Genomic DNA, 24284 nt, shown 5'->3' with positions numbered 1-24284 from the left:
AGTGATTGTATTATCTAAAACTGGACAACCTCTATCCCACCCCCCCAATATAAGAAAACCAAAAAAGCCCACCCCAGATACTTGAAAACTGTAGGTATTTATCTGTGATGCTATAATTTCTACCACCTACTCTTAGTAGTTTTGTTTCACTAATTATAATAATCAGATCCATTACTGTAAATCATCACAGCTGTTCCTTTGCAAGGACAGGACATGGTTTCTGTTGGGTGCAGAGCAGGCTGAACTGTGTTGTCTGCAGGGCAGGCTGAACAGATGTTGGCTGCAAGATAGCCCACGCACTCAAACCCCCCTCTGTCTGGTCCTTTATCACCTGTTCGCCTCAAGTCTGAACATTCAACCCTGCTCAAGGCTGAACACTTAACCCGCCCTTGGGCCAACAAGGCAGCTTGCAGACCCAGAGGCCCCATTAGTTTTGGGCTATAAAAACTCCCTCCTGCCAGGCCCCCCTCTCTCTTGCTCTCTCTCTCTTGCTATCTTTGTCTTTCTTGGGTGTGCTCTCTGTCTCTCTCTCCCTCTTCATCTCTCCTCTTCTCTCCTCTCCTCTCCTCTTCTCTTCTCTTCTCTCTCTCTCTCTCTCCCCTTCTTTCCTTCTTTCTTTTCTCTTTGTTGCACTGCTGCAATAAAGATCTTTTGGTTGCTCCGAGTGTTGTGGTCACTTTTCTTTCATTTGGTGCTGAAACCCGGGAGAGGGTTAGAACCCACTTTGGGGTCCCTCTTCCTTCGGAAGTGCCACTCACTGGATGGCCTGAACCCATTTTCTCGACCGCCAGAACTCCATCCACCACCAGCCTTCGATTGGTGAGTTTCCCCTTCCTGGAGTCCTAAACCCAATGGTGGTGTCAGGAGGATTTGACCGTTGATTGTCCGGCAAACCTCTTTGCCCACCTGCGGGGAGGAAAACACCCCACCACAGCCTTTAAGGCTACGGTGGCCCTCAGGGACTCCTTCCTAGGGCAGAATAGACTCCTGGGTTCAAAATTACTCCCTTCCCTTCCCAGCTGGTAGTTTACCAGCATAGGCTTTGTAGGTCTTCCTCGAAGGACTCTGTAACCTCCAGGGACACACAACAGAGGACTGAACATCACACCCCACCCAGACCTTCACGGTCTCGGTGGCTCTCCTAAAATCCTAGTCCTCACACCTTCAAGACTCGGCCGCCAGAGAGTTGCTTACCCTTCCCTTCCTCTCTCTTCCCCTGTCTCTCTCTTTCCCCTCTTTCCGGCCCTGGGAGTCTCTGGCCTCTCCAGGAGGGGTCCCGAAAAGCCTTGGCCAAGGTCCCCCATGGCTCCGGCTCCCACGGCTCTGGCTCCGTCCAGGACGAGAGCTTCGACTGACAGGATTCGGTGACGACCAATATCTGCAGCTCGAACCTGCCACTAAGGCACTCCTGATTTTTGGCTCTAGCAGGGACACCCCTTTTGCCAATAAATCAGTTTTCCCTACAATGCCTCTTGGATAACCTCAAAACCCTCTCCTTGACACCAGACATCAAACCCCAAAAATTGATCAAATATAGCACCCAAGCCTGGCCCACTTATCCCTTAGACAACCAAAGCAGATGTCCCCCCTTTTGGGTCCCTGGATCCCTCCATTCTAAGGGATCGCTACAATTACTGTGAGCATTCGAAAAAATGGGTAAAAAGCTGCTATATCAAAGCTTTCTTCTTGCTTGTGCTCTCTGCACCTCTTGCAGACCTCTGCAAAATTTTCTAGCTTGCAAACCAACACCCACAACCACTGATCCCCAATCTCTTCCTCCTCCGGACTCATCCTCTACTTTTGATCCTACTGATGAATTTCCACCCTATCGCCCGGCTCAAATAGGTCCTCACCCTCAACCTTCTGCCCCAGCCCCTCCACTGACTCCCCCCACCTGAACAACCTGACTTCTCCTCTCCACTCACTAGATCAAAAACCTAAACAACCGCCTTTCCTCAAACCATTGCCTCTTTTCTGAGGTAGCAGGTGCTGAAGGAATCCCTTCACCCACTCACTCCTCTCTTCTTCTGTCAGCGCCCACACCAGGTCCCACCAGGTCCTCTTACCAGTTAACCCAAAGTTCAAACAAGCTAAGAAGAGCCCTTGGACCCCTATCAGAGATATGGTGAAAATGGCCTTTAAAGTTGCTTTGTCATCACTGAAAACAGGTTACTAAGAATTGTCCCTTATAGGCTTTTTGGGATATTCACTCCCATCCTCCCCTCTGCTCTACCTGTTCTACTGCTCAAGTTTTCCTTGCTAGGGAAAATCCTGTTCTTTTACATCACTCCTTCCTCATTCTCAGATCCACCGAGCTGCTCTCAGCCCCGCCTTCCCGTCTTCCCCTCCCTACCAGGCCCACAGAAAAGTCTTAACCGACCTTCTCCAGAAATTTTCAACATGGCTGATTTTAGGACTTTCAGCAAAAGAATCTCTACAAAAGAGTTTAATGTAGATAAACTTCCTGTTTTCCTGTTGCCCTGTTTTACTTGGCCACTGTCTGGAAAAAATCAGCACTCCAGGCGCTGGACACCCCCTTACTAGTTTTTCACAAAATATGTAAACAAGGCCTCTGGCCTTGAGCTGGGGCTTCACAGAGAAGGCTACATGTCTAAGATAAGGAAGTTACCAAATGGGCTTCATGATAACAGCTGGCGAGGGGGGGTGGGGTGGGGGGGGGGAGGAAAGAGGAGAGAAAGGGAAGAAAAAGCTCTCCCCCTCCCAGGTGTGTCCTTGGAAGGGTTAACTTGCCCAGAACACACACTCACACAAACACACAAAAACTGCTTTTTGTGAATTTCTACAGACTGTGAACTTCTGAGCCCCTTCCCTTACATGTTGGGTACAAAATTCTGAAACAACCTGAACTTGGGGTTCAGGGATTAATTGATTACAACAGAAGCTGTGCCTTCTGAATCCGGTTGCAACCAAATAAGACTGTTTCCCTACCTTCAGTGCTATCTTAGGTGCCTTGCCTTGTCTGTCCCTACAACAGTATAATTCTATACACTTAAACATTGTTCATGTTTTCATGAAATGGTCAACAGATGTGATTAATTGTGTGCTGCAAATAACAAAATATCTCTTATTAAAATGGAATAATTTGCCTAAATTCAGAAATTTACAAGGATTGTTTCAAAGTGCAAATAAAGAAGGAGTTAACAGATAGGAAAGAGAAATTAGAAGGTTCTAAGTATGGATTTAATACAAGGAAAATGTGTTTCTGGATAAGAGAGTCTATTAAGTAAATAAGAGGGTTTAAGCAAGTGATGAAGAAAGTCTGTGTATGCTGGCTATATAGGTTTAAGTAAGTGCTAAAGAAGGTCCGTATATACAACTATGGTTAAACAACAACTGTTATTTTGCAATATTGTAATATGTTATTTCTTTAAAAGCTAAACTTGATTAATATAAAAACATCAATAATAATTGTGGTACTATTACTCTTCTTTGTATATTAAATGCGTTCATATTTTCCAGGTATATGTCATTAAGATAGAAGCTTTAAAAAAGTATATCAAGCTGGTGTTCTCCAAAAGGTTGCATGGTTATTTCAGTCTTATAAAAATAGCATATTGGAGATTTATTTATATCATTTAATGTTCTATAACTGGACCTGTTATCAATAAGATTAATATAAAGTTCTATACACTGGGTACAATTTAAATGTAATATACTGTATTACCTAGTATTCATGTGACATCAAGCAACAACATATATAAACTTTATAAAATGATATTTAAAAACAAAGATCAGTTCGATAGTAGAACACTTTACCTAAGATTTATAAATCTTAGCCTTACCTGAGATAAGTTTGTGCTTCCCATCTTACTACATGTCAGAATGACTCCAAAGTAGGCCAGACTTCAGCTAAAGCCCAATACTCTTAATTTAGGGTGAAATTGACTTTGCTGGATGTTTATGATCAAGACTTAAAGTTAAATTAAAATGGCCAAGAAAACCAATATTTGGCTCTGGCCCTCTGAGCCAGTCTGAATCCAGGGAACAGGGAACTTCTCTAAAGAGCTTCGCAACTCTGGGCCACATAACCTCCTGATCAGGGAGATTAATGAGACCACTGGAGAATGAAAAGCCAATCAGTGCACTTTCTGTGAGTAGGAGGGTCATTGGAGACAGGAGACATCCCTGATGCTTCCAAGGGAAGCCACATGGTCAAGCAAGACCTGGACCCATCCTAGTGCAAATGGCACTAGCAGAACTAAGAAGCTGCTCTCAAGTTCCCCCACAAGCGACCCCTATGGGAACTCGGCTGACTCTTAACAATAGATAGAAACAAAATCAATTTTGACAACTTGATCTTAAACACCTACCAAAACCAGTTAAGCCAAAACACAGTCATTCCTGGGAGCAATGAAGGACAAGAACAGCTAGAAAATAGGAGACAGCAACTAAGCCAACAGGCTCCATGGGGAATGTTCAGTCAAGTATGGCCCTGGCTCCTCCCCCTCACAGGACCCCTATTAGTCCTCTCTATGTTTCTCCTAATAGGACCATGTCTATTAAATTGCCTACAGAAGTTCATGCAAGATCAGATACACAAATTCACCAACAAGCTGGTCAATCAACTACTTCTTTAAGATTACCAGCCCTGATGCCCAAGATGGACACCTATGACTCATGACCAACTCCTCTGGCTCCAGAGACTCTGTTCCCATCTAAAACCCTCTCTAACCCCTTTTTCTAGTTTTCACAACCCCTCTTTTACTTCCTAGGAATGAGATCTACTCTCCAGCACATCCACTCTGCTTATTCTGTCTGCTCTACAGTATCCCCACAAGGAAGCATCAAACCTAAACTCCCCCTGGTACCACCATGTCTCCCACCTTAAAAAGGCACTTGTTCCAAATGTCCAGTCCTGGACTTCCACCACGCCCACCAAACTCAAAACTTCTCGCCAACCCTCTTCTTCATTTATTAATCATTATTCTCTCTCAAGTTTTTATCTCAAACCACAGATACCGCTTCTACATCCAAGCGACTTGACATCAGGATGACACCACCCACTCTCAGTTTATGGGTCAAGGCGAATGCCCTTCCACTGGCTGCAATCAGGCTGTCACCCTTAACATTACTGGATTCAACCAAGCCACCTCCAATACTTCCTAGAGTCCCTGCTATAGGACCAGTGGCTGATACCAAGAATCTCCTCCATCCAGGACTGGTTTGATGCTATCGAGGACTTGTGGCTTCAAGGAACTTTTATGGACTTTACCCCTACCACAGTAGTTGTCTGTAGCCACTGAGTGTTATTTCTGGCTGCCCTGGTGTTCTCAGACCTGTCCCCCGAACATTCCTCCACTTCCCCTTCTAGGTCTAACGCTGCCCACCATTAAGCAGGAAGTAGCCAGAGAACTTTACGCTGTCCCCAGTGTCACTTAGAAATACAAAAAGGGAGAAATGTTGGGTGCAGAGCAGGCTGAACTGTGTTGTCTGCAGGGCAGGCTGAACAGATGTTGGCTGCAAGATAGCCCACACACTCAAACCCCCCTCTATCTGGTCCTTTATCACCTGTTTGCCTCAAGACTGAACATTCAACCCTGCTCAAGGCTGAACACTTAACGCCCCCTTGGGCCAACAAGGCAGCTTGCAGACCCAGAGGCCCCATTAGATTTGGACTATAAAAACTCCCTCCTGCCAGGCCCCCCCCCTCTCTCTCTCTCTCTCTCTCTCTCTCTCTCTCTCTCTCTCTCGCTCTCTTTGTCTTTCTTGCGTGCGCTCTCTGTCTCTCCCTCTTCATCTCTCCTCTTCTCTTCTCTCTCTCTCTCTCTCTCTCTCCCTCCCTCCCTCCTTCTTTCCTTCTTTCTTTTCTCTTTGTTGCACTGCTGCAATAAAGATCTTTTGGTTGCTCCGAGTGTTGTGGTCACTTTTCTTTCATTTTCCTTATAAAGAACATAACCTTTCATCTAAGTTTAAATCCTCACTTTGTAATTCCTAGTCTCAATATGGCTCTTTTGCAATGTTAATTTCAAACACTTTCTTTATAAGCAGATCATAGCAATTTAACTGCTGAGACCTAAAAATGAAATTCATTGAGGATCCATTGAGTACTGCACACCAAAGAAAAAATCCTCAGGACCACGTGAAACATTAATCTGAAGAAAGGGAGGCTCCCAGCACTGTCTAATATAGTAACCACTCATCTACTATGCATTTAAAATGTAGTTAATAGGAATTGAAATGAGCTGGAAGTGTAAGATACATATCAAATTTCAGAATTTAGCATCAAAAAGGATTGTAATGCGTCTCATGAGGATTTTGTGGTTGTTTGGTTTTTTTGCAGTGTTGGGGATGAAACCCAGGATCTGTGCCTGCTAGGTAAGTGCTCTACCACTAAGCTATATTCCCAACCCTTATTAATAATGTTTTTGTGGATCACATGCTGAAATGGTAATACTTTGGACTTATTGGGTTAAAGAAAATATATTATTAGAATTAACTTCAGGGCTGGGGATGTGGCTCAAGCGGTAGCATGCTTGCCTGGCATGCGTGCGGCCCGGGTTTGATCCTCAGCACCACATACAAACAAAGATGTTGTGTCCGCCGAAAACTAAAAAATAAATATTAAAATTCTCTAAAAAAAAAAAAAAAGAATTAACTTCACTCATTTCTTATTTTTTAAAAAAATATTCTTGTAGTTGTAGATGGACAGAATGCCTTTATTTTATTTGTTTATTTTTATGTGGTGCTGAGGATCAAACCCAGTGTCTCATACATGCTAGGCAAGTGCTCTGCCACTGAGCCCCAGACCTGGCCCCATTTCTTATGTTTTTAATGAATCTACTAGAAATTTTTTTAAAAAAATATATTTATATATGCTTCCATTTCCTTTTTTTTCTTTCTTTTCTTTTCTTCTTCTTTTTTAAATCTCTTTGTCTCTTTTTCCAGTATTAGGGATTGAACCCAGGAATACTCTACCACTTAGCTCTATTGGTCTCCCCCCCACCACACCTGCCAACTCCGCCTTTTTTATGTTACCAGGGATTGAACCCAAGGGTGCTTAACCACTGAGCCCCATCCCCAGCCCATTTAGAGACAGGGTCTCACTGAGTTTCTTAGGCCCTCATTGAGTCACTGAGGCTGGCTTTGAACTCATTATCCTCCTGCCTCAGCTGCCGAGATTACAGGTGTGGGCCACCACACCCAATCCCAGTCTCTTTAAATTTTATTTTATTTTTTAAATTTTAAGGCAGGGTCTTGCTAAATTGCCCAGGCTGGCTTCAAACTTGTGATCTTCCTGCTTCAGCCTCCTAAATTGCTGTGATTATGGGCAGGTGCCACTGTACCCTGCTCCGGGGTATTTCTATTGCGTGGTGCGCTGTAGCCTATCTATCAGGTGCTTGGGTAGACAATCTGTTGGAAGGCATGTCAGGAGGCTGGTCTTCAATTTCTTTTGCAAAGCAAGGGCAGCGTTTCCTTAGGAGAGGTTTATTTGTGGGGTTGCTGGAGGTTACTTGAAGGAAAAGGTGAGCCTTATTAGTCCACAGTAACTGGGAGTTTTTGCTTACATTTCTATTCTAGAGATTGTACCTGATTCCTGTATTTCTCAACCTCTTCATTGTACAATTTACATAATACAAATTCCATAGCTCAATAAGCCTGGCTGAATTGGTAACAGTTGCACAACCATCACCAGATTCCAGTTTTAAGACAATTTCATCACCTCATAAAATGTCCTTGTGCCATTTACATTCAAACCCTGTTCTCAGCTACCACCAGGCCACCACTGATCTGCTTTCTACATCTGTTGTCTTACTTTTACTAGAAATTCCAAATAGATGAGATCATACAATATACAGTCTTTCATGTTGGCTTCTTCCTCTTAAAATCTCTCTCTCTCTCTCTCTCTCTTTCTCTCTCTCCTTTCCCTCCTCTCTCTTCTCTGTACCAGAGATTGAACCCATGGGTGTTTAGCCACTTAGCCACATCCCCGGTCCTTTTTATTTTTTATTTCGAGTCAGGGCCTCTCTAAATTGCTGAGGCTAGTTTTGAACTTGCAATCCTCCTGCCTCAGCCTCCTGAGCCCCTGGGATTATAGGTGTGCGCCACTGCGCCCGGCTGGGCCTACTTTTGGAGGAAACAAAAACAAATGGTAGGGAATTTTGAGAAATTCCTAGTAACTTGGTCTGAGCCTAGAAAAATTGCCAACATTAACTAAAAGCACATTGAAAGCTTCAGGTTATAAGGATACTCCAAATCTCTCTTTAAAATTGAAGCTGGGCATGGTAGTACACGCCTGTAATTCCAGCAGCTTGGGAGGCCAAGGCAGGAGGATTGTGAGTTTTTAAAGCCAGCCTCGGCACCTTATAGAGGCTCTAAGAAAGTTAGCAAGACCCTGTCTCTAGAAAAAGTATAAGAAAGGGCTGAGGATATGACTTAGTGGTTAAGCACTCCTGGGTTCAATCCCTGGTACCAATAAATAAATGAAAGAATATTGACTATATTACCTAAAGAGTATTCATTTCCCCTGCTCATGTTTAAAGATTATTTAATCTATACATTATTATACTCAGTGTAGATTGATATGTGGTATTTTGCATTTCTTCTCCTTGAGTATCCTTTTTTTTTTTAGTTGTATATGGACCCAATACCTTTATTGCCGCAGTCTGGCTGGGCACAATTCAGGAGCCACTTGTCAAAAGAAACGAACTTTTTATTTTTAGAACACACACCACACCACACAGCTCCTCAGGAAAAACCCTCAGAGCCCAACTGCCACCACCGGCTTCCCACAAGCCTCTCAACCTCCCCCACTCCTCCTGCTCTTGAGGCCGATTGGCTGGGTCGCATGAGTGGAGCCAAAAAAAAGTCCCCCAATGAGCAGCTCCATAGTCTGAAAGGGCGGGGAAACAGCCCAATGAGCATCACCGCAGAGGAGCCAATCAGCTAGAAGTTGCTGGGGCCGCTATGAGCCAATCATCAGCTGGCAGCTGGAAGTTTGCTGGCAGCTGGAAGTTTGCTGGGGCCCCTTTGGCTGTGGCTCTCAACATCTCCCCCTCTCTGTTTAAACAACAAGCATGTGGCTTAGGGACCATGCCTGCCTTAGGTTGTCCAATAGTACATATGGTTCTTACCCGTAATCGGATGAGCTGACCTCAAGGCGTCAGCCTCCTGTCTTAGGTTGGTACCATTGCAATTGGATCTTACCCTTTATTGACTACCGGTTCAGCATACAGCCACACCTGTGGATGGGTCTTTGTACCAGCGGGGGGTGAGGTTCTTTGCCTCACCTCTGTTGGCCCCCAAATTTTAGCTGAACAACCATGACAAGCAGAAGGGAGGAAGATACACCAAGCCAATTGATGGCTCCTTTTGGAAAAATTGTACCACCGATGACACCATCAGCAAAAATACCCTAACACTACCACAAGTCGCTGCACCAACAGATAGTTCACAATGCATACAAGTGAGTTCACAATGCATACAAGTGATACATAGTCCAGGGAAGTTCTGCAAGCAGTTCAGTGATGGCTATTGCAGAAGCTGTAGATTGGTTTTATCTTTGTCTTCACCAGCACTGGGATGAAGATAGGAATTCTGGCAATAATGGCTAAAGAAAAAATTATGTAACATTCCAGAAGGCACTAAAAGAGAACAATTTTCTTAACAATTTACATTATCTTGAACAGAATTATTAAATATAATGAAAAGGAAAGGTGAAAGTAAACAAACAGATCTGTTAACCTCCTTTTTTGTTCACATTTTAAAGCAATCCTCAACAGCTGTTTACCCAATCTAAATTAAACCATTTAAATCATGTGAATAAAAAAAAATTATTTGGATCCATTTTTTCATGAGCGCTCATCATATATGATATATGGATATACATACATACAAACATACAACATAAAACACAAGTGTGCACACATAATGTAATACGTACAACACATAACATAATAGTAAAGGCCTTATAACTTTTTACAGGTGAAATCTCCATTGCAATGTTTAAAAACTCTATAGTCAAAAAATAGAACTGATCAGCAAAACATTAACCTAGGTCTGTATGAGCTCAAAAAACAAAATAGAACTTCATGATGTGGGAAAGGGTAATAATAAAATAGATATTGAAAAAAGCATCCTGGTTCTGTCGCAGATGTAAGGATAGCCAAACTGGAGTTTTGGATATCAGCTGTTATGGATTTGAGCCAAATCATCTTCTTTTTGTTCTGTAGAAATCACTTTAGTTAATCTCTCTGGAATCCAAATCGGCTGCTGTTCTCCCTGTGGAAACACACAAACAGACCCCCAACTCCAGACAATTACTGGGTCAGGACCTTTCCATTGTCCTGTTAAGAATATCCTTCCAAAGTACCTTGGGCTTATGTACATTTTTTGGACACATATGCCTTTCTGCAGCACTAAGCCCTGATGAATCCAAATTTAAAAAGTTTAGAGTAAAAAGTGTTATTTTAAGTTTATCTTTGGGGAATATATACCCCTTCCCAATTCCCTCTTTTTGCTTTAATAAGTACATTTTAATAGTTTGATGAGCTCTTTCAACTATGCCTTGTCCCTGTGGATTGTATGGGATTCCTGTTATATGAATAATGCCAAATGATGAGCAAAATTGTTTAAAAGAGGTAGAAGTATAACCAGGGGCATTATCTGTTTTTAACTGTTTTGGAACGCCCACAGTGGCAAAATTTTGTAAGCAATGAGCTATAATATCTTTAGTTTTTTCTCCGGCATGAAGGGAGCCCATCAAAAATCCAGAAGAAGTATCAACTGTAACACGCAAATATTTTAATTTTCCAAATTCTGGCAAGTGTGTGACGTCCATCTGCCAAATATGGTTAGGTATCAGTCCTCTAGGATTGATTCCAAGATTAACTTGTGGTAAAAAGGTCACACAATTTTGACATTGTTTTATTATTTGTCTAGCTTGTTCCTTAGTTATTTTAAAATGCTTTTGTAAAGTATTAGCATTGACATGGAACTTTTTATGAAAATTTGTAGCTTCTTCTAGTGTAGAGAAAATATGTATGTCATGTGTAGTTTTATCTGCTAAATCATTTCCCAAACTAAGGGCTCCAGGCAATCCTGTATGTGCCCTGATATGTCCTATAAAGAATGGATCTTTTCTGTCCCAGATTAGACTTTGTATAGTGGAAAGCAAAGAGAAAACAGTAGAGGAAGGGGAAATCCTACCAGCATCTTCAAGGGATACTATAGCATTAACTATATACTGACTATCAGAAAATAAATTAAATACAGAATCTTTAAACATCACAAAAGCTTGTAATACTGCATTAAGCTCTACCTTTTGAGCTGATTGTTTGGGTACTAAAAATGTAAAAGTTTGATCAGGTTTTAAAAGGAATTGCCCTATAGGAGGAGGGTTTAACAAAACTAGGTATCAAAGGAGTAGAATACCAGGTATTTGCCCACGATGCCGTAGAGGGAGACATTGGGCTAACGAATGCCGTTCTCAAAACACCAAAAAGAGGGAATTGGGAAGGGGTATATATTCCCCAAAGATAAACTTAAAATAACACTTTTTACTCTAAACGTTTTAAATTTGGATTCATCAGAGCTTGGTGCTGATAACGCCAAGGTCGCGGGTTCGTTCCCCGTACGGGCCACCAAATGCCGCAGTCTGGCTGGGCACAATTCAGGAGCCACTTGTCAAAAGAAATGAACTTTTTATTTTTAGAACACACACACCACACCACACAGCTCCTCAGGAAAAACCTTCAGAGCCCAACTGCCACCACCGGCTTCCCACAAGCCTCTCAACCTCCCCCACTCCTCCTGCTCTTGAGGCCGATTGGCTGGGTCGTGTGGGCGGAGCCAAAAAAAGTCCCCCAATGAGCAGCTCCGTAGTCTGAAAGGGCGGGGAAACAGCCCAATGAGCATCACCACAGAGGAGCCAATCAGCTAGAAGTTGCTGGGGCCGCTATGAGCCAATCATCAGCTGGCAGCTGGAAGTTTGCTGGGGCCCCTTCGGCTGTGGCTCTCAACACTTTATTTTATTTATTTATTTTTATGTGGTACTTAGGATTGAACCCAGTGCCTCACATGTGCTGGGCAAGCACTCTACCACTGAGCTACAACCCCGGCCCCCACTGAGTGTCTTTTAAATCATGATGATACATTTGTTCTCCATCCACACTCTCTCACCTGGAAATGAACAGATTGTAACTGCTTTTTATGGAATTCAACAACATGACAGTCATTCATTTTATTCAACAAGCTCTTCCCAGCTCTGCTTCACACTGAAATCTAACTAGATGAATGTAACAGCCCTGGTCCTCAGAGTGTGCATTACCAGTCACAGAGTTTGCTTGCCTAACAGATGCCCACAAGACAAACACTCCAGAAACTCAATTTTCGTTACTAATAAGTGGGTACCAAGATAATGACCATCTTTTGAGAACTCCTCTCCACTCACTGAAAACGTTTGTCCATAATAATTCATGGACTTTGAAGAGTGGGCGGTTGGAATTTCTGATAAACACATCCTTAGAGACAGAACCACACAGGAGCTGCTAAAGGAAATACCCGTGAAAATCACAGACTGTCACAAGTTGGGGTGGGAAGGAAGGAGAAGTTGAAGGATCCGGGCTGGGGTCAAACCTCTTTCCATCACATATTTTAGTCCAAAGTCAAAATGAATCTATTACATGTTTCTTTAATCCATGATCTTTTCATGTCTATGATGGACAACTGTGTTGAACTTGGCCTTGACCCCTCTGAAGCACATGGGTCAGTGTCTCTTGTTGCAGGTTACCAGCAGTTTTATTTTAAATATATTTTTAGATGTTGATGGACCTGTATTTTATTCATTGATTTATATTCAGTGCTGAGGATCGAACCCAGTGCCTCACACATGCTAGGCAAGAGCTCTACCACTGAGCCACAGCCCTAGCCCCACCAGCAGCTTTGGAAGATGATTCCTGTCCACCCTGGCTTTCCCCCTAAGGCACCTGTGGGCTTTCTCGGCTCCCCCAGCCTGCTGAACCCCAAACAGGAGAGGCCAGAGGTGCTGGGAAGTAAAACCCTCAGGGTGACCCTCAAGAGCAAGGGATGGGAATCTCCTCACCTCTGGAGGGACAAGTGGAGCCCTGTTCTGCACAGTCTTTCAGAGGATCCCCAGAGGGACCGTGGCTCAATTGCCCTCAGCGGTAACCCACCCATGCACTCATATACTTTTTGGGTTTTCTCTCTTTTTCAGCTCACTTTCCTACTTCCTTACTGCTCTCTCAGGTCGTCTTTCCAAACAAAGATGCTCCTCAATTTAGGATCAGGTTGGGTCTCTATTGAAACCCACTGTGAGTTGAGCCGAGATCACCCAACACCACCGCTTGGCCGGGTCTGCGGTAAATGGGTTCAGATCACTCACGTCAGTCTGAAGTGGGCAAAATCATCTCCCACAGAGCCTATTTCATAGGATAGTGGGAATAGCTAGTGTCATTTGTTGGTTACTGGACTGAAGGTCAAAAGCAGAGTGGACATATGTACACTTTCATATCATGGCAAAGCCCAAAACATAAATCAAACCACTGTGAGCAGGGGCTACCTATATATTACCCCAAAGCCTTTGCTTCATGGCCTGTTTTTCTTCCTTCCTTCCTTCCTTCCTTCCTCCCTCCCTCCCTCCCTCCCTTCCCCTCCCTGCTCACACTTGTGCGCTCTCTCTCTCTCTCTCTCTCTCTCTCTCTCTCTCTCTCTCTCTCTCTCTCTTTCATGTTTACTGGGAATGAACAACCCCTGGATGCTTTACCCCTGAGCTATATCACCAGCCCCCTTTAAAAAATTTTTTTTGGGACAGGGTCTCAGTTGCTGAGGCTGGCTGAGAAGTTGTATCTCTGGGATTGCAGGTGTGTGCCCCTGTGCCAGGTTCAGGGTCCACTTTTGAGGAGTCTGTTATGGTTTAGATATTATGTGTCCCCCAAAATCTCATGAGTGAGAAAATGCAAGAAAGTTTAGAGGTGAAATGATTGGGTTAGGAGAGTCTCAACCTAATCTGTGCATTAGTCCCCTGATAGGGATTAACTGGGTGGTAACTAGGCGGGTGGGGTGTTGCTATAGGAGGTGGGTCATCGGGGACATATCTTTGGGGTATTTTGTGCATGGTGAGGAGTGCTTTGTCTCTCTCTGTTTCTTTATCATCATGTCCTAAGCCGATTTCCTCTGCCACACTCTTCCACCATGATGTTCTGCCTCATCTCAGGCCCTGAGGAATGGAGTCAGCCATTTATGGACTGAGACCTCTCTGAAACTGTGAGCCCCCAAATAAACTTTTCCTCCTCTAATTGCTCTTGTCAGGTCTTTTGGTCACAGCAGTGAAAATCTGACTAAAACAGTCTAACTAAAACATCTATCAAAATTGGTTGGACTTTAAAGAGATTCAGTTACTTTTTCTGGATCTGGAAAATTCTGTACTTGGGAAGACCCAGGAAAAAGGTTCGAAAATCGTGAGAGTGTTACAAAATAACGATTCTTTTCTCAAATGGTCTCACCTGAGGTTTCTCCAACCAAATTTTATCATAAACACACTGTGGTCTGGAATCACAGGGGTAGAGAGCAAGACAGTGTGCCGAACTTTAAACACATTAAATAATTTAATTTTCTCATAAATTCTGTGAGGAAAGTACTACCACTGTCCTCGTTTTGCTAAAGATGAAACTGGGAGCTTAACTAATTTGACCAAGGTCACACAGCTGGAATAAGTGCAATCAGGATCTTAGTCCACACAGCCTGGTTCCAGATGCAGGGCACAGAGCCTTGGACATAGCCCTGAGATTGTGAGAAATATCTGATAAATCCTTGCTTGATTCGGAAGTCACTGTACTTAGAGAAAAGAGAAAAGCTGGTCTAAGTAATATCTTCCAATGTTTGAAGGCTTTGAGCCATAGAGAGCTTTGTTGTCAGGTGAAGCCTTCCATAATACACATAGAGTTTTCAGACAGGTATGGTGGTGCCCGCCTGTAATCCCAGTGGCTCAGGAGGCTGAGGCAGGAGGATCTCGAGTTCAAAGCCAGCCTCAGCAACTTAGCAAGGTCCTAAAGCAACTCAGCAAGACCCTGTCTCTAAATAATATTAATATATAATATTAATATAATAATATAAATAACATTAACATATGATTATGTTTATAATTAATATAATATTAATGTATAATATTAATAAATTATATAATATTAATATGATATATCATTTTATATTTTAATGTACTCCATATTATTACAATATTATATATTTATATATAATTATATATTATAATATTATATATAATTTTATGTTTTATATATATATGTATATATATTTTATTTATATATACGTATATATATAGCTGGGGATGTGGTTCAGTTGTCAAGCACCCCTGGGTTCAATCCCTAGTACCAAAACAACAAATACACAGAGTTGTCCCCAGAATAATATCTTTAAGCGTATAGAAGAAAACACTTAGGATTACAAAGAAAGCCTATTATATTAAAATGCATTTATTGCTGGGGCTGGGATTGTGACTCAGCGGTAGAGCGCTCGCCTAGCATGGATGGGACCCGGGTTTGATCCTCAGCACCACATAAAAATAAAGGCATTGTGTTGTGTCCATCTACACCTTAAAAATAAATATTAAAAAAATGTATTTATTGCTAGGCATGGTGGTGCATGCCTATAATTCCAGTAATTTGGGATTACAAGAGTCTGAGGCAGGAGCATCACAAGACTGAAACCAGCGCATCACAAGTCTGAGACCAGCCTCAGCAACTTAGCAAGCCCCTGTCTCAAAATAAGAAATAAAAAGGGCTGGAGATGTGGTTTAGTGGTCAAGTGCCCCTGGGTTCAATCCCTGGTACCAAAAAATAAGAAAGTGGGGAATCTCAGTCATTAGACAGTGACAAATGTGGACTGAGCCACCCAAATGGCTGTATGATGTCTGGTGGCCCCAGAAATCTACACTTCATCCCTTTTCCACCCTCCTTAACTTTCTAAAACACAGGTTTGTGTTTCCCACTGATGCCAAACCTTTCAGTGCCCTCCCCAGCACTGTCTAGGGGGCCCAGGATGGCATCCAAGACCCATGTGACCTGAACCCTCTAGCCTCAGCAATCTCCCTGCTTCCCTGCGTGCACCTCGCACTTGCACTTTGTGGGGCTCACTGCCTTCTTTGCAGCTCCAGGGCAGAGTCCTTCTCTCAGCTGAAACTGCAACTCTGCAAAGTTTTCCCCAACAGTCCCTCTCCCAGGCAAAACTGATCTCTTCCCACAGGCCTCTAGCATGGCATAACTACACAATACGTGACTGTATAGTTATTGGGAACACACACTAGGGCCTACTGCATAAATAATAAATACCTTATTGACCTTAAATAGGACCTGGCATATATAATAGTTTAATAAATGTTGGTTAAAATTGATTTGATGGTGGAGCCAGCCAGTTAATTGAACACCAGTTTGAGATAACCTGAGTGTAGTTTCTCAGTAGAATTTGCCAAATGATCAGTGGTTCCTTGGGAGTCTGGTTACCAAGTTCAAAGGGGTCCACTAAAATTGAATACTTGTGGATATCTTAAAATTTCATGTAAGCTGGACATGGTGGTGCACACCTGTAATCCCAGTTACCCAGGAGGCTGAGACAGGAGGATTGCAAGTTTGAGGCCAGCCTCGGCAAGTTTGAGGCCAGCCTCGGCAACTTAGCAAGGCCCTAGGCAACTTAGTGAGACTCTATCTCAAAATAAAAAAATAAAAAGAGCTGGGGATATGTCTCAGTGGCTAAGCACCCCTAGGTTCAATCCCCAATATCCCCCCAAAAATTCATGTAAAACTAATTCCTCATCCATAATACATTAATGTTTGTTATCAGAATAATGTTATTGGTTTTGCCTCATTTTTAAATAAAATGGACACATCTAAGAAACCTGTCCTGTTTCATTTATGGCTTCTCTTTTGGCAGGGAGATACCAGGGATTGAACTCAGGCACTCAACCACGGAGCCCCATCCCCAGCCCTATTTTGTATTTTATTTAGAGACAGGGTCTCACTGAGTTGCTTAGTGCCTCACTTTTGCTGAGGCTGGCTTTGAACTTGCAATCCTCCTGCCTCAGCCTCCAGAGCCATTGGGATTATAGGTATGCGTCACCACACCCAGATTCATCTCTGGCCTTCATCTCTGACTTGCCAATAATCCTGTGGGTGCAGGGACCAGAAGGCTCCTCTTCCTGACCCTAGGGGTGAGGGCACCATTTGGTTGACTATAACTATAAGTCCCAGGAGATTCCTCTTCCCTCCTCCCGCAGACAGCTGGATGATAAATACACAGCCTCTGGCAGGGCTCTGCCTCCCCATAAACAGTTCAGATGAGTAATTACTCCCAAACCTACCCATTTTCTAATCTTTCTTTAAAGTCCTTTGGGGGTGATTCATTCTGTGAAATAAAACGGTTTGTTGGGTTTTTCCACAAGGTCCCTTTGTGTTTGTTATTGTTGTTTTCATGATTCTTTGGATGTTGTTAAGATTTTATCATCTCTGACAAGTGACTTCCTTCTTGTCATTGCAGGGCACACCTTCTTCTTTGACAGAGGAGGGCTTGACCATGGGCCCAAGCTCTTCCCTTTTCTTTGAGTTTGATCTCCCTTTTCATTTTTATTTTTGTGGTACTAAGGATTAAACCTGGGATGCTTAGCCACTGAACTACATCCCTTGCCTTTTAAATTTTTTTTAAAATTTTGAGACAGGTTTTTGTAAAGTTGTTTAGGGCCTCACTATGAGGCTGGCCTCGAATTTGTGATCCTCCTGCCTCAGACTCCTGAGTCGCTGAGATTACAGGTATGGGCCACCACACCCAGTTGATCTACCTTTTTAAATCTTAGCTATGGTGAAATTAAAAGAGCGTGGATTTTTTAGTCAAGCAGGATTGGTTTCATTCCTACTTCTGCTAGAAACTGACTACATAATATTATGCCAACAACACAAGCTCTCCCCATCTCAAGATACTCATCCATAAAAATAGGAACAATTATTTCCACTTTCTAGGATGTTGTGGGCAGCAAAGGTGAGGTTAGGTATGTAGAAGCACCTTAGTATCTAGCACAAGAGTAGATACTGAATGTGAATTTTTGTTTCCTTCCTTTTATGACAGAAAGCATCTAGTTATGTGGCCTATAAAATTGGGTTGGTGCTGGTGCCCAATCAAGAGCCAGTCACAGCTGGGTCTGGTGGCACATGCCTGTAATCCCAGCACCTCAGGAGGCTGAGGAAGGAGGATCTCCAGTCCAAAGCCAGTATCAGCAATTTAGCGAGATCCTCAAAACTAAAAAGGGCTGGGGATGTGGCTTGGTGGCTTAATGCCCCTGCGTTCAATCCCTGATACCAAAATAAATAAATAAATAAAGCCAGTCACCATGAAATCTGCCAATGGCCACTCTCCACTGGATAGGAGAATCTGTATTTTTGCTTCAGTATCTCGGACTCCTCCCGCCCCTCACAGGATGGGGCACATAATAGGGATTCAGCAGAGTATCCATGGAATGAATTGACAGAGAGAAATGAGTGAATCTATTTTTTCTAGAACGGTAAAGGATTTAGGGCAGAGGAGGTAGCATTGTGGCAAAGCACTTCTTTAGCATGGGCGAAGCCTTGGGTTTGATCCTAAGCAACTGCCAACCAAAAGGTTAAGGATTTGAGATCGATAACTAAATTATATCAAAGTAATCAAGGAAACATATGTGAAACATATCTCCTAAAACCTATCCAATTTCTGTACCTCTGACACTATATTAAAACAAGTTGGTAGAGGAAGACTACAGGGATTGGGGACGGATATGTGTGTGTGTGTGTGTGTGTGTGTGTGTGTGTGTGTGTGTGTGCGCGCGCGCGCGCAGAGGGTTTGAATATAAGAGCAAGTAGGCTGGGTGCAGTGGAACACCCCTGTAATCCCAGTGGCTTGGGAGGCTGAGACAAAAGGATCACAGGTTCAAAGCCAGCCTCGGCAACTTGGCGAGGCTCTGAGCAACTCAATGAGACCCTGTCTCAAAATAAAATATAAAAAAGGGCTGGAGATGTGGCTCAGTGATTAAGCACCCCTGGGTTCAATCACTGATACCATAAATAAATAAGTAAGAGCAGGCAGGCTGAGCAGCTCACTTGCTTGTAGGGGTTAATTGTTAGGGCAATCAGGAGTTAGTGGGGAAGGTATGAAAAGGAATCGCTCCATAATTACTACTGTTTCTGGATAAGTGTACAGCTTTTAATTGCTGTGTTTCTGGGTAGCAGTGATAGGTTCTGCCTGAAGTCTTTGAGGAATGGTTTCAGTGACAAAGCACAGCCTTGCGGCACCAGATGGTTCACTGCGGTCCACTGTCTCTGGCCTGGCCCACAGCCTGCCAGCCAGGCTCCTGCTTCCATGCTCCTCCCCCATAACAGTCCATTCTCCCCACAGCAACCACAGTGGACTTTCCAAACCGTGCATCAGATCTTATGACCCTCCCTGATTAAAACCTGCAGTTCCAATTTCCAGATTTCTAATAGATCAAAAATCCATATTCCTCAGTGCCCACCCAGCCTCTGCCTGAAGTGAGCTGGCCCTCGCCCACCTCTGCAAGACCTCTGCTGTCTGTGCTGCAGCCACACTGGCCTCCCGGGTTGCCCAGACACACCATGCCCATTTCCCTGAAGGGCCTATGCACTTCCTGTTCCCTTGGTCTGGAGAGTTCCTTCTGCTTTTCCTCACGAGGCCAGTTCTTCCTCTCACTAAGGTCTCAGTTCATTTTCCAGAATGCCTTTCCCTGACTTCCTGAGCTAAATGACACTCTCCGCTCCTTTCTTTTACTGTACACTCTTATTTTCTCCATGTCACCTGTTCACCAGGCTTTCATTGCTGTGACCAAGATACCCAACAAGAATAACCTGGAGGAGAAGTGTATTTTGGCCCATGGTATCAGAGGTTCAGTCCTTCGTGGGCTGACTCGGTTCCTCTGGGTCCAAGGTGAGGCATCATGGAAAAAGGGCATGGGGAGGAGGGCTGCTCCATTCCTGGCAGTTAGGAGGCAGAGAGAAGTAGGAGGAGGGAAGGGCCAAAGGGAAAATGAACAGTTCTAGGGCACATCCCCAGTGACCCACCTCCTCCAACCCCACCCCACCTGCCTAGAGTTACAAGTCAGTCTGTTCAAACTAGAATGGACCCATTAGGTCACAGCTCTCACAATCCAATCACTTGGCCTTTGAACATACCTTCATTAACCCAGGAGCTCAGGGAGGACACTTCATATGCAAACCAAAACACCACCTATATGCTCTTACTTTTTCCCACATCACCTACAACTACCTAAAATCAACCCGTTCCTATATATATTTTTAGGGTTGATTTTGTTCACTTTCCCGTCCCCTGGTGAAATATAGGGCTCATGGGGGTCTACGCCTCTCTGGTTTGCTGTTCTGTCCTCAGCACCAAATGTCAGTAATAGGTGCTCAATAATTATTTAAGGTGAATAAATTGGAATAAAACTGTCCCATTGAGAAGAGAAAAACTCATGTAGTACTCTGCCAACTTCTCATCATTCTTTGCTAGGAGATGAGGGTGACACTGATCCTGCAAGTCAGGGACAGGGTTGTGGGGAGCAAGAAACTCACAGCCAGCCACCTCATTCTTTGAGAGCATTTCCTCTGATAGGCCAACAACCCTGCACACATGTTTTGCTTCCAGAAACTCTTCGGAGATTCTTGAAACCTCCTGGTTATCCTGAAGAGTTGGCAAGCCTGGTAGAAGCTGATGACCCTAGCCCCAGGCATGGTGGCACCTGCCTGTAATCCCAGCAGCTCAGGAGGCTGAGGCAGGAGGAACCATCACAAGTTCAAAGCCAGCCTCAGCAAACGTGAGGTACTAAGCAACTTGGTGAGACCCTGTCTCTAAATAAAATACAAAATAGGGCTGGGGATGTAGCTCGGGGGTCCAGTGCCCCTGAGTTCAATCCCTGGTACCCCCCACCACACACACACACACACACACACACACACACACACACACACCAAAAAGAGCAATGTCATTGAGGAATGACATTCGGGAGCAACTTAGTAGTAGTGAAAATGACTTGGTCATCTAAACAAATCGGGAATTTCCTGGAACAATATGAGAGGCTTAGAATTCCAGAAGGAGAGACTGGCGTGATTAAGCCAGCAAAGTAAGGAAATGCAGAGCGGAATAGGTGACCCACAGAGGACATGAGGACAAGCCAAGAACGTCGACAGGGACAGGAAACCCATCCCTCTGCATCCTGGGCACATTAGGTGGGCCCCTGACTGTCTTTTCCGTTCCTTGCAGAGGTGACAGAGGGCAAACTTGTCTGAAGCAGGACATCCATGAGTTAAGGAAGCAGGGCAGTTTCCCCTGCCAGCTCTGCCTCCTGAAAAATGAAAAGGTGACAGTAACATCCTCGTCATCCACCTCTGAAGGACCTGATCACGTCTTGGTCTTGCCATTACTATGAGGGGAAGAGTGGGCCCAGTAAGGTTGGGTGAGGCCTGCCTTGGCAAGACAGATGTCCCAAGCTCAGGTGTCTGTCAGGGCCAGGGAACACCAGATATGGAAGGAAGAGCTAGCACCAATGCAGAGGAGAAACTCCCTGAGGGCAGTCAATCCTGACATTTTCAGTGTGATAATGTGGTTCTGCTTCTTTAAGGTACTGCAGGAATGGATTCATTAGTGACTCCTCCTGATGGGCTGCCTCTGGCTCTAACCAGCTTGTGACAGCCGATGGCTACATTTTCAGGAACTTTTCAAGCTGGTTGAGGTCATGTTGGTAGCTTCAAATTGGCCATGATGGCAGTGTTTACAACATAGGAATTGGCAAGGCTATACATCAGGACTGGTTTTTTTTTTTTTTTGTACCAAGGATTGAACCCAGGAGGGCTCAACCACTGAGCCACATCCCCAGCCCTTTTTTTAAATTTTTTTTATTTAGAGACAGGGTCTTGCTGAGTTGCTTAAGGCCTCGCTGAATTGCTGAGACTCTCTTTGAACTTGCAATCCTCCTACCTCAGCCTCTGGAACCTTTGAATTCAGGCCTGTGCTACCTGTGCCTGACTTGCTTTCCATTTTTCTATGGCTCAGTTTTAATCTCAGATTCTCAGTCACCTGGGAATATTTTAAAATGCAGTTTACCTAGGTTATATACCTGGTTAATAATCATAATATTTGAGACTAGGTCCCAAATACTAGTATTTTCAAAAGCTTCACTAAGGATTTGAATATACAGCCACGGTTGAGATCCACTGAGATAGCCCAAGGCTTCTCAAATATTAACGTGGACAGCCAGGTGTGGTGGCATGTACCTGTAATCCCAGTGGCGGGGGAGGCTGAGAAAGGAGGATCACAAGTTCAAAGCCAGTCTCAGCAACTGAGTGAGACCCTGTTTTGGCTATGGAAAATAAAGAGCCCCAAGATAGTATGGCCTGAGAAAAGAGAATGAAAAAGGAAGCCATACATTGATAACTTTCATCTCTTCCAAGAGGAATCCTTCCTTGATGCTGGCTGTAGGTGGGGAGAAAGTGTTTCATCAAACCTAGAATGTTAGTCTCTAGGAAACACTAAACTCTTCTAAGATAACTCCTCTCCAGGTGCTAGCCACCAACCCCCAACCCCCAAACTCAAATACCTGAGTTCCCAGACCAACATGCTCACTAAATCACCTACTACCTAATCCCTCCTTAGTTCAGTGGCTCATTTTCCACCACAAAAGTGGGCCCATTCCTGTAGATGCAGTCCTGTTCCTGAATAAAGGCTGAAATGATCTATGAAGTTTGTGTCCAGCCTGGTCTGTTTGTGCTAACACCTTGTCTCTAAATAAAATATTTAAAAAGGAGGCTGGAGATGTGGCTCAGTGGTTAAGCACCCTGGGTTTCAATCCCCAGTAAAATAAATAAATAAATAAATAAATAAATAAAATAAAAATCAATGCACACAAATCATCTATGGATCTTGTTGATATTGTGGGTATAGGTGGTCCCTGAGATTCTGCATTTCCATCATGTTCTCAGCAAGATGAGTGCTGCTGGCCATAGACCCCACTTCGGGTAGCAAGAATTTGAACAACATGGTAACTATCTGTACTTTAAAATTACATGGAGTTCAGCTATGCAGCCATTTCATTCTGGTCCTTTTTTCTACATCAAATCTCATTATGTTTGAATCTGTTCTATAGAAATTGTGATCCATTTGGGTTTTCACCTTTTCCTATGAGAATTTTGGTATTTTGAATTTTGTAAGAAATTTGTTTTTCTAAGTTTTCAAATTTGCTGCCATTGAGTGACATTTAATAATTTCTCATTACTATTCTGAACTGTAGCTGCAATTATTAAGAATTCAAATTCAAAGTTTTAAAAAAATATCAAGCTAACCAAACCAAAAATCTGTCTTGGTTTGACCTTTGGTACAAGTTTGAGATCCTGCTTAAAACATCTGTAGTAGTTTGGTCTGCCATAATGGAATACAAAGGACTGGGTAGCTTTAACAAAATAAATTGCTTTTCTCACAATTGTGGAGTCAATACAGTCCAGTATCAAGTTACCAGCAGGGTTCAGTTTCTGGTGAGGGCTTTCCTCCTGCCTTTAAATGGCTGCGTTCTTGCTGTGTGTCCACGTGCTCCTTCCTCTGGGTGCTCATATGGGAAGGGCAGAAGAAGAGTTAGGAGAGCTCTGGTCTCTCCCTCTTATAAGAATGCTAATTCTATCAGATCAGGGGCCCACGCTTATGATCTCATTTAACCTGAATCATCTCTCCCTCACCCATTAGGGATTGAACCTAGTGCCTCATGCATCTATACCAGTATTCTACCATTGAACTACATCTGTAGCCATTTTTAAGGTTTTTTTTTTTTTTTTTTTTTTTGTACCAGGGATTGAACTGAGAGGCACTGGACCACTGAGACACATCCCCAACCCTATTTTGTATTTTATTTGGAGACAGGGTCTCGCTGAGTTGCTTAGGGCCTCGCTTTTGCTGAGGCTAACTTTGAACTCATGATCCTCCTGCTTCAGCCTCCAGAGCTGCTGGGATTACAGGCGTGTGCCACCACACCAGGCTTTTAAATTTTATTTTAAGGTGTGTGTGTATTTTTTGGGGGGGGGTATCACTAAATTTCAAAGGCTGGCTTTGAAGTTGTGACCTTCCTGCCTCAGTCTCCTGAGTAACTGGGATTACAGGCATGTAACTGCACAAAATGACCAAGCCAGGTGCAAACTTCATGGATCAGCACAGCCTTTATTCAGCGCTAGAGTCATGACTCTGGTGGGCCCACTTTCCTAATGAAAGATGAACCACTGGTCAAA

At 43.6% G+C, this 24284-nt stretch overlaps 1 long non-coding RNA gene across 1 annotated transcript; it reads left to right on the top strand.

Annotated features, from left to right (window-relative positions):
- Positions 1-381: 381 nt before the first annotated feature.
- LOC139707375 (uncharacterized) lies at positions 382-14273 on the top strand. Its single transcript, XR_011708996.1, has 3 exons — positions 382-819; positions 4958-6336; positions 14142-14273. It is a non-coding gene; the product is annotated as an uncharacterized lncRNA (long non-coding RNA).
- Positions 14274-24284: the final 10011 nt, after the last annotated feature.

Source organism: Marmota flaviventris, chromosome 1 (assembly GCF_047511675.1).
Source record: "Marmota flaviventris isolate mMarFla1 chromosome 1, mMarFla1.hap1, whole genome shotgun sequence".
NCBI lineage: Eukaryota > Metazoa > Chordata > Mammalia > Rodentia > Sciuridae > Marmota > Marmota flaviventris.
Note: the sequence above shows the minus strand (reverse complement) of the source record. Positions and strands in the feature narration are given on the sequence as shown.